This window comes from Hyla sarda, chromosome 4 (genome assembly GCF_029499605.1).
Source record: "Hyla sarda isolate aHylSar1 chromosome 4, aHylSar1.hap1, whole genome shotgun sequence".
NCBI classification, from domain to species: domain Eukaryota; kingdom Metazoa; phylum Chordata; class Amphibia; order Anura; family Hylidae; genus Hyla; species Hyla sarda.
The window spans coordinates 107,158,676-107,175,179 of NC_079192.1; the positions used below are offsets into that span (position 1 = coordinate 107,158,676).

The 16,504-nt window shown below is 40.8% G+C and overlaps 1 long non-coding RNA gene across 1 annotated transcript in view; it reads right to left on the reverse strand.

The window, feature by feature from the left end:
- Window positions 1–12,929: 12,929 nt before the first annotated feature.
- The window catches only part of LOC130368339 (uncharacterized), a 52,522-nt gene continuing 48,947 nt past the window's right edge, over window positions 12,930–16,504 (reverse strand). The window contains exon 3 of the long non-coding RNA XR_008892426.1: window positions 12,930–13,062. This is a non-coding gene — a long non-coding RNA (uncharacterized LOC130368339). The remainder of the gene's footprint in view (window positions 13,063–16,504) is intronic.

Consider the following 16,504-nt stretch of genomic DNA (forward strand, 5'->3'; position numbering starts at 1 on the left):
TCTTTAAATCAACTGGTGCCAGATTACTTCTATTTAAAAAAATGACTTCTATTAAAAAATCTTAATGTTTCCAGTACTTTCCAGATACTGTATGCTCCAGAGAAAGTTAAGTAGTTCTTTTCTGTTTAACCACGGTGCTCTCTGCCGACACCTCTGTCCATGTCAGGAACTGTCCGGAGCAGGAGAGGTTTACTATGGGTATTTGCTCCTAGTCTGGACCATTCTTGACTTGGACAGAAGTGTCAGCATAGAGCACTGTGGTCAGACTAAAAAGAACAACTCAACTTCCTGTTGAGCATACAGCAGCTGATAAGTCCTGGAATGATTAAGATTTTTTAATAGAAGCAATTTACAAATCTGTTTAACTTTCTGGAGAAAGTTTATATGAAAAACAAATTGTTTTCCACTGGAGTACCCCTTTAAATAAAGGTTTTTCCATCTCAGCCTATGTGTACATTCAAAATGACGGGAATCTGTGCTGGAACTTTTAGACATAGTACCTTAATCAATCTTGTTGTCCTTGGAGTGATTTGAACCCAGGTCCCTAGCGCTGCAAGGTAGCAGTGCTAGCCACCAAACCACCATGCTGCCCAGTTATCCATGAACAGGGGGAAATGTGAGTAATAAGCATTGCGATAGGTTCGAAATCCAGTAATAGGAGTGGCTCTGAGAGGCAAAGAACATCAATCATTGGTGGGAATACCTGTCAGTCAATCTCTCTGATTGAGCACCTTTGTGAATTGGAGAGAATCACTGTCCTAAGTATGGAATTTTGTTGGACTGTGGGTGATGTCATGCTTAGTTACCTTTAAGGTAATTGGCTGGGTCTTGCAACACATCTAGTATATCAGTAACCATTGGATATGATTGTTCCCTCCCTTAATCTGTGATGTCATCAACAAAGGATACATAAGGCCAAACAGTCTCCATTATGGAAGCTATTTGCCCAGGCCTCTGATGAAGCTCTGAAACATGTTAGAGGGGCTATTTGTATGATTTTTTAATAAGCCTGTGTCCCCGGTCATATTTTTATTATACTTGTTGTTGGGACTGCAGCCATCAACAGTATATATCATGTCATACTCCCAGTGTCATACCATTGTGGGTGCATGCCCTCACGTCACAGTGATGTATACCTATTACGGTTGGACTGGTGATACTGGTGTTTTAAACATCTTTTCTGTTTATACTTTTTAATAAACATGTTATTAAAAGTGATGTTTTAGGGTATTTTTGATTCCCAAAACGGGATTTGTTGGTTCATGGCACAAAGATTTGTCCTGATCAGTAAAATTTTCCATGACTTTCTGTGCAATTGTAAAAAATTATTTACCAACTCCTTTTATATCCTATAATTGCACAAATAATAAGAACCAATCCATTCCGTTTCTAACCATGTTCAATGCACTTTTTGATTATCAATGACTAGTGCTTATATTATAGTTAAATAAATACCATTTTACAATTGTTTCTTTAAATTAATTTATAATGCTCTTAATATTTCTAAGGTGAGTGTCACATGCATGACCTCTTTTGAGGCATAGATTGTATCCTCCACTGGGAAATTAAAGGGTACAATTTGTATGGCTCCAGCGCCATAGAATATGTCAGCACCATATGACTAATAAAAATTAAAGAGATTAAATCACTGAGCGCTACATACAAGAGACAAAAGAGGAACAGCCTGACTATACACAGGAATGATTTGTAAGGTTAAAGTTCATTTCTAAAGTGAGTTGTCATGGCCTGCAATCTGAAAATCATTCATGAATATTTTATGAATATTTTCTGTAACCAGGGCAATATTATTTTGAGACTACTTTTTATGGTCCTGGTGTATCTCATTATATGATTATTATCAATCAATGACATTGTAATTATCACTGCTTTATATTGCCTCTTATTTTCTGTTACAAGTCAATGATTTTTAGACACCAGTCACCTTTTGACTCCTGATTAGCCTGGTTCACTTAAGGTTCAGTCCCTCTATGAAATGGCCATTTGTTTTATGGGGAATTAGCTTTTTATTGCTTTCATCACTTGAAAGAACCTCCTGCAAATGAGATAAATACTGAGGCTCTATGTTCAAAGATTAATTTGTCTCACACCTGGTTTTACCATGAATTGTATTAGAAAACAACATGAATTTGGACTGAAAAGACAGCTTTCACTATTTACCAAATATTTTTATGCTTTGGAGTGGAAAGCTTATTTACCTTGTGTCCACTTGGTCAGTGTGTTACAGTTTGGAGAGACAAAGAGTTTGGGAAGACAAATGACAACTTTCTCCCACACATTTCTTATTCCAAAAACTGGGTTATTAAAGGGTTATCCACTATAAAGAAGGATCAATGCTTGTCTGTGGGCAAAAGGGCTGTGTTGTGAGTCCACTATAATGCTGTTGATTTCTTTTTGTGAAATGGCTATTTCCTGTTGGAGTTCCATCCCTCCAACTGCAACCCCCATGATCCTTGTTTGTAAGTGTGAGGCCATTTTTTCCAGGTCAGCCACCCCACCCATTAAAGCACACTTGGGAAAATTCCCTGCTTCCTTGTAGAGAATGATCTCACCCTCACCCTGCTGTCGATCGACCCATTGAAGCAGACAGACTCCCTTATGAATACCAGACTAGTAATGTTATGTTTCAGGACTACAACCTGGGAAAACCTGAGACAACACTCATTTTGTATGTTGTTAAACATAAACATTCGGGAAAAGATCACATAAGAATTGCAAGACCATCTATCAAACGCAGGTGTAGACACTATATTATGAACTACACTAACTTTACAGCCACTGTAGCATAGCCAAATAAAAAAAAATCCTGGAATATCTCTTTAACTCCAGTAAAGTACTGACCTAACACATTGGTGACTTATCCTCAAGGTGTTAGGAAGGATGATATAGCTTTTCAATATACCAAAGAAATCATTACACTTGATAAGCAGGAAAGTCGGACAGCAAAGAATCCACTTGCTTACATAATATTTCACAAGACCCACTTATAGTACATCTACTGTATGTTGGTAATGCAAAAGGCAACCATGTTAAGCATATAGATATATTCAGTGTCAATATCATTTTGAAAATACTTCTTGCTATACCAAGGAGCTGCAGATCACCATTTTCTTGTTTATATTTGCCATCATATTATCATTATACATTATTCTAAGACCAAATATTGATATCTGGTGAATAATAAATAAATGAATAAAAATCATGCCATTTCCAAATTATCCAGCCCTCTTCTTTAGTTCTATGAGAGTCCAACTTTCAAGAGCAGGCTTAAACAGTCCCCTTCTCTTACCCTTCCTGATATTTATGTCCTTATTTCCTATTATACTGGCAATTGTGATTTCAGCCAAAGTTAAGCTAACGGTGATGTTTGAAAAGCTCAAGTTGAACCTTTTTGAGGGACTGTAAATCAACTTGAAATATTATGGAATACTGTCCTCCAGTTAACATCTATGCCATAATGTCCATGTTACTGTGAAAGAGTTAAACTCAGGGCTATGTGTCCACACGAGCTATCCAAGTGTCAGACATCGGTGTATTTGAAAGCATCTAGTGCCGTTTTATGATATTATTAATCTTTGTTGCAGAAAGCCCAGCAGGTGAAAAAATGAAGACAATTTAGTAAATAATGGACGCCAAGATGACTTATTGTTTTCCTGCAATGAGGAATAAGTGCAGTTTATTTTCTGACCTTTTTCCAACGGCTGCCAAGGAATCAGAGGTAATAAACTTTGCTGGCTCTTGCTTTGAGATGAAGAGCTGATTTATTTAAACAGCTTATTTTTACCTTAGTTTTTTACAGCCTTATTCAATTCTTATCACTGTTAAGCATGTGTTTACCATGTCGTTTTATCCTTTCTCTGGACTGTGCAAATAAACAATCAAAAAACTGGAACCCATTACTAGAAGACGGGGAGCACAATGAGACCATCTAGGTCAGGAGACAGCAATAAGTCAAATTGTGCCATTTTATTGGGGTATTTAAAAAACAGCTTACTATGATGAATACTGTATGTACGCTGTTTAAAAGTAGGTATCTCAAGGTAAATTTAATATAGTATTTTTTACAATCCAAATATCCTGAAAAAGTAAATACATCCACAATGACTACAGATTTGATGTTTTAAATGCCTTGTATAAATAAATTCTTCTTGAAATAATAGTATTGGAATACGATTATTTTTTCTCTTCCCAAATTGTCTTTGGAGCCATACCTTGGAGAAACCTGCAGCTTGTGCCATCTTACCTAGACATTCTTGTATATGATTTCCGTAAAACAATGGCATACAGAGACACCATAAGGTGGCACAGGGAGTAACTACAATTCTGTACTCTGAAGCTATTGGTACGCTGTGCTCCTCATTTACTGACTGTGCACCCAGCTTTACTATGTTTAGGAGACCAGAGGAATTATTAACATAAGTTAATACATAAATGTATGTGTTTTTTATTATGGTGTTTTTACGTTTGCAAAAGCATTAAATTTGGATTGTTCGACTTGGAGGCAAATACCGGTGGTTATAGAAAAGTTAGATAGCCAAAAGCTAGGACCAATAGAAATCATAACAACATTCAGATTTAATTTAAGCAATAAAATAAAATAAGGCATTTAATGTCTAATTTCTGAAGACTTTCTAAGATGCAGTAGTATATGAGAATAATTTATTCAACCAAGGGATCACCAATGTATGCTTCTCCGTGCATCTCTAAATGGAAGTGGTAAACAGATTTCCTGTACATAGCTTAGAAAATAGTTTGAACATTTAATTGACGCCATGTTTGTGGGGGGGTGCTAGCCTTAGGAGGGGCACAAAGTCATCTCCAATGCTAAGCCTATCATTTACAATTCCACACCTCTGCACAATGTAAATTCAAAGCAATCCGGGTCTAGGCATTATTGAGGGGTCACACTGCTTATTGCTTTATGACACTGGCAGATTAAAGGTGTAGCTAGGCTTATTTTAATTTTGTTCTTGTTTGACTAGAAATGTCTCCCAAAGCTGGAGGAGCGCAAGGTGAGCTTGTCTCATTGTAGGGCTCATGTCAGTCATTTAGAAATGACAAGCTGCCCCGGTACTGAATAAACATACCCTATATAAGATTAAACCTTCATCACACTGACATCACATAAGGAAATAACTCATCTTCAGCACAAATGTTGGTGTGCAGACAGAGAAATTTGAACAGTGTGTAAGACTTTGCAATTTTTTTTTCAATCCTAAAAAGTGAGTTGATTTCTTAATATTGCTTTATTATACCTTCCATTCTGTGCATGCTTTTTGCTTCCATTCCTTCATTTAACCTTGGACCTTGCAATATTTTAGTGGGATATTTAAACAGGAGGTGAAATTTCCAGATCTCCTGTTTGTTGCATCTCTATCAATTCAAGCCGGACTGTCACCAGTTTCCCTGACAATAATGTTTTTAAATTTTTTTAATATTTTATAAAAAAATATGATGTTATTTTGTTTAATGTGTTTAACTTTCTGGCTCCAGTTGATTTAAAAAAAAAAAAAGTTTTCCACCGGAGTACTCCTTTAAGGAAGCTGATACAGAGTCATATTATTGGGCTTTAATATGGCTGGAACATGGGGCATTATTGAATTCTTATGGATTCTGGCAGAACATATCTCCTCATTCTTTTGTGTAAAATCAGAATCATGTGGGTGAAAAGTACTGAGGCGACACATAGCAGTCTATGAGCATCATACAAATCATAGTCGACAAAAAATGGCAGTTTTTTTTCTTTTTAATAAATTTAACAGCGTAGCATGAAATTTCAGCCAGAAAATATTTCTCATATGAGAGAAAAGTATTGGCACTTATAATAATAGAGGAAAGGTAACAGAAGAACACAATTTTTCACTATGCATATGTACTTCTATGGTTAATGTATATCAATTAGGTTAAAGTGGGTTGGACATCAACAGAGCCCACTTTGTTTGGAGTCAATGTATTGGGTGATAAGACAAAAAAAGAAGATACCTTGGCAAGGCAGGGAAGTGAAATCATTAGCCACATTAACCAACAGTAGCACAAGTGGGGTGATGGAGGGGGTAGTTAGGAGGGAGGGAAAGGAAGGGAGAACTGGGGGGGGGGGATTGAAGGCCTATAACTGGTTTAAATGAGGTACCATCAAAGTTTTGCCTGTGGGGAAGTCATGGGAAAAGGTTCTGTAGTATGGTTAGAATTTTCTGTCCAAGGTGACCATGTGTTACAGAACTTCCCATGTGAACGATGTTCCCAGGCAGCTAATTCGTCAAGTCTATATATCTGAAGTATCTCTATATATATATATATATATATATATATATATATATATATATATATATATATTAATTCATGGATAAAATTGAGTCATATCTTTTTTTATGCAGTAAGAACATTCCCTAAGGCTATGTTCACATGAATTTCTGTGCAAAAACATCTGTCACAGAAATTCAGATTCCGGCCTCCACAGAAAAAATTCTCATGTCAATTGTGTTGTCAGAATCTGCACGGAAATGCATTTCTGTCTATGGAGACATGGCCTAAGTATAGATTTGTAAGGAGAGAGGAAATCAAAATTGAAAGCAGATACATGTCACACAAAATTCCATGTGAAGAGGTGCTTAAAGAGGTATTCCAACTTTAGACATTTTATCCCCTATCCAAAGGATAGGGGATAAGATGTCTCATCACGGGGGGCCCACCACTGGGACCTCCCCCCTCCCCCCGCGATCTCCCTGCAGCAAACACTGTATGTGCGTGTGCTGCAGGGAGATTGCGGGGGGTCCCAGCGGCAGGCCCCCCGCAATCAGGCATCTTATCATCTTATCCCCTATCCTTTGGATAGGGGATAAAATGTCTAAAGCCAGAATACCCCTTTAAGCTCAGTTATGTCATGCAGCAACCATAATGTTAACCATCGTGCCCACCCCAATGGTGGGCAATTGTTTTCTTATTTATTGAATAATATTACTAAAAAGGGAGCTTTAGACTAATGTGCTATATAAATCCTCCTTTACTATGCTTTTTTAATTACTAATGTATACTAACCCATTTTATATGTATGACTATCATTGATAGAATTTGGAATTGTTACAGCACTTCCATTAGTAGCATGACCAATGGAAGGTCCAATGTGTTCCCGAGAGAAAGTTTATTATTGACAGTAAATTGGCCAAGAACCCCTCAGTCGACTGCTGGGAAAACATTGGGCTACTACTTAAGACTCTCTGCTTTTTCTTAGTAAAGGAACATGTTTTGATAGATAAAAACCATTCACCTCACCGAATATATTATTGAGGCAGGTTTCTCTTTCAGTTGAACATGGCACAACAGAAGGTATTGTCTGAAGAAAACACAAAGGATATTTTGAGGTAACTATTCCTTAAAGGGTTTGCGACATATTGTGTCCATGGTCTATGTCTGGTATAACAGCTCCATCTCCAAGTGTAAAAAAGACAAGCTGTGGTGTCAGCTGTCCTGTGAGTGTTTATATTAGGAGCAGCACCATTTCTGGCAATAATATAACTTGTACATGGCATTTTTCAGCAGATGTGTGCTCTGCAGGCTTTGGCCGGCATTTATCATTGTAGGTGTAAGTGAAGCATTTTTCTACACCTTTTTTTGTGTGCTGGTAATGTGGAGGAGCAACAAATTTATTAAATGGTCACACTTGATAAACATTGTGCAGGTCACATTTTCTGAAATTTCTCTCTTACATACACCAAAAAGCTAACCTAAGGCTGAGCTGGTGTAGTTTTAGAGACTTTTCAGTAGTTTTTGCACTTTTTCACAAAAAGGCGCAGTTCAGAAAACCCTTCCATATCATGTGTATTGCCAAAATCAGTGGATTGCAACTCAAAATCTGCAGAAATGTGTAAACCAAAAGGTGCAAAAAAGGCGCAAATAAACCCTGCTTGCACCTTTTTTGCGCCTTTTATAGACACAAAAAACAGTCTAAAGACAATGATAAATGTCGGCCTTTTTCTCTAACTTGCAGTTCTCTGTGAGCGGGTGGGTGAAGCTCCCCCCCCTGCCCCCTCCATAGATTTGTATTGCTTGTCTTGCAGGCACAAGACAAACCTGAGACCAGAGAAGATTTGAGCAGAGAGTGTGTGTGTGTGGGGGGTGGGGGGGGGGGTAAGAAAAAGTTTGATAGCAAGAGAAAGAAGCCTTTTTGTCAAATAAGGCAGAAATTTTAAATACAAAAAACAGAAAGACCAATGCGCATCTAGACGCAATTATCCTTTTAAAGAAATGCAATGAAAAATAATAAGTGGAGGTTTGCTCACCTTTGGGTGTTGTACTATGAGCACAACACCACAGATAACTTGTTTCCATAATAAGTGGTATGTAGAGGAGTGCAGCCTGCACTGGTCCCGTATTCAGCTGGTGAAGAACGGTCTGGTAGAATGGTCAGGAGTGTGACCACGCCCAGAAACAAGAACCACGCCTACACACTGCGGTTGTTTAGGCTGGGGACCAGGGGGAGATGGTTCAGAATCCAGTTTGTCCAGACATTCTTCCTGGCCCGTTTACACCAAGAGGAGAGCGCCGCTGACTGCACCACATTTCTGGGAGATTTTCTCTTCCATACCTTGGATTTTTGTCAAATAAGATATATAAAAAAGTTTCTTATCTTCACCTGTACAGTTGATCAATCCAATGTTTGTTTAAATGACAGTGCCTATTTAAAGGGGTACTCCAGTGGTCAATGTGTTTTTCCGTTTTTGACTTACCCTATTTGTTTTGTTTCATTTCTATTCTTGTTGTTTAGCCTACTCTATTTCCGTTCTTTGTTGTCTTTTTATCCCCCACTTTGTTTTCCTATCTTTGCTTCTATTTCCTGTTTCTTGCTGTGCTGAAAACTACAAATCCCAGCATGCCACATGCCTTGCTGGTTTAGGTCGGCTCCTTTTTTTTGTTTGTTTGTTCCGCCCTTTACCCATCCTACTATTTTCCCGGGTCAGCCCCCTTATACACAGCACACTAATATAATCAGCTCTGGTTGGGATACACTGGCATACACACACAAAAGGGACTACAACTCCAAGCATGTGCCATTCAGGAGTCTTCAGTCTGTGGTATGACACCAGCATACTGCCTCTGTAGTCTCCTGGGGGTTGTAGTTCACCACACCTCTGTAGGGCATACTCCAGTGTTTTCCAACCAGTGTGCCTCCAGCTATTGCAAATCTACAACTCCCAGCATGCCCAAAATCTGTCAGGGCATGCTGGGAGTTGTAGTTTTGCAACAGCTGGAGGCACAATGGTTTGTAAACACTAGCATACACACAACAGGGACTACAACTCCCAGCATGTGTCATTCAGGAGTCCCCCCCTCCCCCTTCACATATAGAGATCATTCCCAGTATGAGATTTATTCCCATGCAGTCCATACATCCCCGGCCCGTGCACCTTCTCATCCTCCCTTTCAGATAACATTTATCTTCTCTGTGAGGTCCTTCTCCTGTGCAGACCTGCGTCCTTAGAATACAGAGCAAGGGGGAGGGGAGGTGAGGAGCTGTGTACTCAGCTGGATGAGATGAGGGTGTGTGGCTTATTTTTCTCATGCAGAAAGAGAGAGAGAAAAAAAAGCTGTGACATCTTGTCCACAACAGACTCAGAACTGTGGACAACAGTAAAAGAAAACCCTCTGAACTACAGAACTTCCTGCCCAACAAACAGGTAAGAAAAACACATACATGCTGCCAAAACATATAACACATGTATATTGCAAAAAAACTAAACTTACAAAGAAGATGCCATATAGTCAAAAAAGTTAACCACCGGAGTACCCCTTTAAAGTGCACAGATACGTTAGACTAAGGTTAGTTGAATATTCTGACAAACAGCTGATCAAACGTTCAGCCAGCAGTTATTGAAAGTGTGTGGGCATCTTTAGACAACCTTTTTATGCTGGGTTCACATATATTTGTTGCATGGTATTCCGTTTTTGTCAGATGTCTTTAGTAATATTATATATGATATAATATGACAATGTGAATCATATAACTTTCTACGGCAGAGCGGATTATTGAGAGCACAAAGGATACACCCTAATGCCCAAAAGTGTTTTGGAGGAAGGTACCCTCTAAGTGACCAATCGGACTATGGCAACAAATATGACCAATGAGATCATTGCCTTTGACTCCCCACTGCCACATTGTTTTGCTTGACCAAGGTGAGATAAATGTCACAAAACAGGTAAAATGTAGCATCATTATTATTATCAAAAAATATGAAATTGTGTCTGCTGTGTCCTATTGTCGGAGTATCCCTCACACTATTCTGTGCCCTCAATGTTCTTTCTTTTTCCTTCTCGGCACATAAAACCATAACAAACTGAGATATGTGACAGCAAAACCATTGCAATTTATAGTAAGGAGATTATCTCCCGAGTTCTTGTACAGATACAAGGGAGGAATGTAATTAATTCTTTCCACTCTACAATAAACTCTGCAACACAACCTCTTTATACCACCAGCAGTTATTATCTTAGATGTTTAAAAGGAAGGAGTTAAGGAGAGATATTTAAGCGTCTTCCCCTAATGTGTACAACCTTGTACCTTTTATTACAAGTTGATGTGAGGTGAGAACTGATAATATCTAGTCTGCTCATACACTGCCACAGATTTTCATATACCGGTAATATCATCTATCTACACTGGTCAGCCATAACATTAAGACCACTGTCAGACAAAGTGAATAACATTATCTCATAGAAATGGCACCTGGTAAGGGACAGGATATGTTAAATAACAAGGTACAAGTAAGTTTTAATGTAAAATTGATGTGTTAGAGTTAACAAAATTGGACAAGTGTAAGGATCTGAGGGACTTTGACAAGGGACTGGGTCAAAGCATCACTAAAACAGCAGATCTTGTGGGTGGGCTGTTTCCATATTGCATAGGTTACAATACCCAGGGCCGGTTTTAGACAAAGTGTGGCCCTGGGAAAACCTAAAAAGGGGGCCCCAATTTTTTTTATATTCTACCAAAAATATAGGCGCATTTAATGCTGAAACCGGTCAGCTGTTTTGCGGAGCTGCCGCAGCTGTATCGTTTCTGTGAATGGGGCCGGAAACAAATGGCCCCATTCACTGTGTAGTGCCCGTGCTGAATTACTGCAGCTCTGCTCCCATTCACTGTATACAGAGCAGAGCTGCAGTAACTCAGTACGGCCACTACACAGTGAATGGGGCCATTTGTTTCCGACCCCATTCACAGCGTAGATCCAGCTGTGGCAGCTCCGCAGAACAGCTGATCGGTTTCAGCACCCCACCAATCAGATATTGATGGCCTATCCTGGCGATAGGCCATTAATATGTGGAACTGGAACTACTATCACAGGGAAATTAAGACATTTTATTACATGTATCAGGGTGCGTTCACATGCTGGTAACTAGCAGCGGGTTTCCTGCTGTGGCAAATCTACTGCGAGTTACACTACCTTTCATTTCAATGGGTCTGCAGTCAGTCTGCAATAGTGGCAGATTTTCAGACTGCTGGCAGACCCGTTGAAATGAAAGGTAGTGTAACTCCCAGCGGATTTCCCACAGCGGGAAACCCGCTGCTAGTTACCAGCATGTGAATTCACCCTTACATCCAAGGGGACCAGTCTGTAGCCCTCCAGCTATTGCAAAACTACAACTCCCAGCATGCCCAGACAGCCAAGGACTGTTTGGACATGCTGGTAATTGTAGTTTTGCAAACAGCTGGAGGGACACAGATTGGACACCTAGGTTATAGTGTGTATGTATTAGTGTATGTATTGTAATGTTTTTTTTTTTTTTTTTACTGTAGCACTTACCCTGTAATGTCCCTGAACTGACTCTGGCTGCCACTGGCTTCCTGGTACTGCTGGGCCACCAGCCTGACCTTGCTCTGCTGACTGCTCTTAAGACGCTCCTTGAGGCTGCACTGCGTCTGCTTTACACCACTGAGTCTGTGCTGTGGTGGCAGGACGCACGCAGCTCAGGGAACGTCATAATCTGGAGGAGGGGCCTTGCTGGCTGTCGCTGAGCTAGAACGTCGGCAGACGCAGCAGACAGCAGAGCAAGTAAGAACTGACAGGGGAGGGGGAGGGGAGAGAGAAGACGGGGCGGGGTATCTGCACCCTGCTCTTGTTGTTTCTGTACAGCACAGTGAATAGAAGGAGCGGCTTTTTCCGGACGCGGAGGCGGCATGACGCTGTCAGCACTCCTGACAGTGTCACGCCGCCTCCGCTGCTGGTCCTCATTGAGCGGACTCCATCTTCCAAAGGGCCCCTGTCACAGTGACAGGAGCCCTTTGGAAGATGAACTCCGCTCCTGACACGGGGCCCCTTTGGAGATGGGGGCCCCAGGCAATTGCCTAGGTTGCCCGCCCTAATGCTGGCTCTGACAATACCTACCAAGGAATGAGGCAATAGAACCAATGTCAGGGTAATGGGGGGAGATTGATCAAAACCTGTGTAAAGAAAAAGTTGCCCATTTGCCCATAGCAACCAATCAGATTGCTTCTTTTATTTTTGAGCAGCCCTTTCAAAAATGATAGAAGCAATCTGATTGTTTGCTATGGGCAATTTGGCAACTTTTCCTTTACACAGGTTTTGATAAATCTTCCTCATAGTGCCCAAGATTCATTGGTGCATTTGGGGAACGACTAACCTTTTTGGTCCACAGAATCCTGGCTATGACAAAATGTGTCAGAACCCACAGTACATATAGGCTTGATGTGTGCTGAGATGACTGCTTTACCCCCACAATGGGCACATAGCATTAGTACTGTCGTTAGAAACAATGGAGGGAGTTTTATTTTACCTAATGTAGATTTAGGGGACACAATATTTGATGATGTTATATTCAGGAGGAAGGATGTGTGGTGCTTGAGATTAAGATGGCACAATATTCACCTCTATTTTTTAATGGTTTATTGTATGTGTGTTTGGGGTGGTGAGCAATAGTGTATGCTGGCTGGAAGCATTTGTAAATCAGGGCTGGTTTTTAGTTCCAAAATGGCCGTGATTGGCGGAACCGGAGGTGCGGCTGATGCAGAAAACATGGTGGCAGCTGCCAGAACTGGGGAAAAGGAGGGGAACATAAAGCAGATGCAGTTAGCGGTGAGTAAGTCAGAATTATATACAAGGAAGAAAAGCATATCTAGACCGAGTCATGTCAAAATTTACTTTATTGATACAGTAATGCAAAATACATACATTTAAAACCATTTAAAAGACACCTAAATAAGATAACAGAGATACATCTCCGTGGCACAAAGATAAACCGGGTGTCATTGGTAGACTCAAATTGCTCCAACAGTATGGGTAATGTACAGACCAGTATAGGGAATATAGTGAAACCACCTAAGGCAGCCCAAATGTAGAATGGTAGTAAGAAATTATTGGGTCAGGTAAGGGACCCAAGAAAAAACAGTACAATAAATGAGTGAGTGAGTCAGGAAGGAGCACAAAAGTGTGTGAGTGTCGGTGAGGAGGAGGACGTGGCACAGTGGGAGCACCCACATTTATGGGAGTATGCTGAGACCTTTAGTTTCACAAGGATTGAGGATTGCTAACCCCCCTACAGTTCTGAACTGTGGATTTTTCACTTATTGCAGGGCTACAACTCCTTGACTTATCTACTGGTCTCTGGGGTGAGTAGTTCGGCACCACATCTTTATGTTGCCATGGACCTCTGTATATAGCTGTGATTGTATGCTGTGGGGGGGGGGGGCGGAATTATTGCCCAGGGTCCAATAATGACTAAAGACAGCCCTGGTCTCGGTGCCAAGACCCCCACGATTGAAGGAGTGGGCAGAAGTGTGCATTAGTGCACTTTACTCCCTGGCTTACAGCCATCTACAATTTGCTTGGCCCACAAAAGCTGGATGAAGAGCTCAGTGAGCCAGGGAGTGAAGCACTTAAAGGGGTACTTCTCCTGGCACGTTTACCTGATTGGTGGGGTCTCAGCACTTAGACATTTACTGATCAGAACGTTTGACATGTCTGTGTGACGTGCCATCATTTTTTTCTAATTGCAGGGAGACTTAAACTGTCAGGAACAAACAGATGTCTGTATGGAACATGCTAATTTCATACATCTAATTTCATACATTTAGGACATGACTATAAAGCAATGGCATTTTGTGAAAAATTATTTTAGTTATCATAGTGGATAAGTGGATACCAGTACCCATGATATAATGTAAATATCCCATGTGCATACTAAAACAAATTTGACATTTAATTCCCAGAGTTTAGTAATCCTTTAAAACTATATTTAGTTTCAGTGGAAAATTATAATTTCCTCAAGGATTTCAGTGTTTTCTTTCCTCTCTGAAATGGGAGGATAACGCAGAAGCTGCGAAGCAATAAGTGTCAACTCATGTGAAGTTCAGTGAACTTTTCCAGATGGAGATGCACCATGAGAACCTGACATACTACATATGAAGGCTATCGGGAAGGCTAGCACATTCCATACCTGTGCCATTAATGCTATCCCTGCTACATGGCCTCAATTAGCAGATATGCTATCATAAGGTTGTACTAGGCTGCAAATGCTCTCATCTGTATGTCTGTATTTTTTTATGCTTTTTATGGTTACAAACCATGCAACATAAGACTGCAATGTTATTCAGCTACAATCTGTTCGAAAACGTTTTGTTGGCCATGCTTATCCAAATTAAACAAGGTTTTACGTTTCAAGTTTACTCATAGTGTAATAAAAAAAAAAATTATACAATTTTCTTCATTAGTTTCTCATGGTTTTCAAGTTCTCTGCTCCCAGTAATTCTGAACTTTTATTGTTTACCATAGGATGAAAATAATTTCTGGTTATGTAATGTATATAAACCATGCATTCAGAAAGTTTTCAAACCTTTTGACTTTCACTTTTTTTTATTATGTGGCCTTGTGGTAAAATCATTTTTAAAAAATCAGGTTTTTATCATCATTCTGTACTCATAATGAAAAGTAAAGTGACGTATTTTTCGCCGTATAAGACGCACTTTAGTTGGTGCGTCTTATAGGGCGAATACACCTCTATCGCGGCGGTCCCTGCGGCCATCAACGGCTGGGACCCGCGGCTAATACATTACATCACCGATCGAGTTATTTTCACTTCAGACGCGGCGGTCAGCTTTAATTGCCGCGTCTGAAGGGTTAATACAGGGTGATGCCCTGTATTAACCCTTCAGACGCGGCAATTAAAGCTGATCGCCGCGTCTGAAGTGAAAATAACACTTACCCGGCTGTTCAGTCGGGCTGTTCGGGACCGCCGCGGTGAAATCGCGGAGTCCCGAACAGCTTACAGGACACCGGGAGGGACCTTACCGGGATCCCCTGCATGGCCGGCGCTCTCCTTCGTCGCCATCATGTCGTCACGCACGCCGTCCCGTCATCCAATAGGAGCAGCGTGCATAGCGACATCATGGCGGCGACGGAGAGCGAGGATACCGGGCAGCAGAGATGTTCCGGAGCGACGGGGATGCGGCGATAGCGATGGAGGACGACATCCAGGGCAGCGGTGACGGGTCCGGAGCGGCGGGGACACGTGAGTACTACCTCTTATACCAGTGGTCTTCAACCTGCGGACCTCCAGATGTTGCAAAACTACAACTCCCAGCAGGCCCGGACAGCCAACGGGAGTTGTAGTTTTGCAATATCTGAAGGTCCACAGGTTGAAGATCACTGTCCTATACTTTACATTGTATCTGGTTCAGAATCTTTATTTTCTAGATTTTTATCCTATAAAATTAGGTGCGTCTTATATGCCGGAGCGTCTTATATGACGAAAAATACGGTAATGCTTGCACATTTATTAAAATTACTAACATTTTTCATGATATTCAGACCCTTTGCTATGACGCTTTATATTTATCACTGGGGGTGTACCATTTCTCTTTCATCTTTTAGATGTGTCTACACCTTGATTATAGTCACCTGTAGTAAAGCCAGCTGATACTGTACATTATTATTATTTATTTCTATAGCATGCCTTGGTTTCAGGGCACTTTACATATGATAAAGGTAACCATACATCACACTCACATGGGACTGTTGAGCATTACACGGAGTAACTTGCCAAATTACACAGAGGAGGAGAGGGCCCTGCCCGCAAGGGTTCACAATCTGCAAGGAATTGTTTGAAGACATAACCTTGTCTTACAGCCGAAAATAAATATCAAACCAAGTTATAAAGTGGAAAAAAAACTGCCTGTAAAGCTCAGAGATTTGTGTGGAGGCATAGTTTTAAAGGGTAAAAACATTACTGCACTGAAAGTTCCCAAAAGCACATTTGCCTTCATAATTCTTAACCCCTTAAGGACCCAGGACGTCGTGTGACGTTCTGGCGTATTCCGGTCCCTGCCGCTCGCCGGGCAGAGATCGGAACCGGATGCCTGCTGAAATGCTTCAGCAGGCATCCAGGGCAAACGCCGAGGGGGGCCATGTAGGCCCCCCATGTCGGCGATCGTCGCAGATCGCGAGGGAAATCGCCCCTGCGATCTGCGGCGATACCGGGC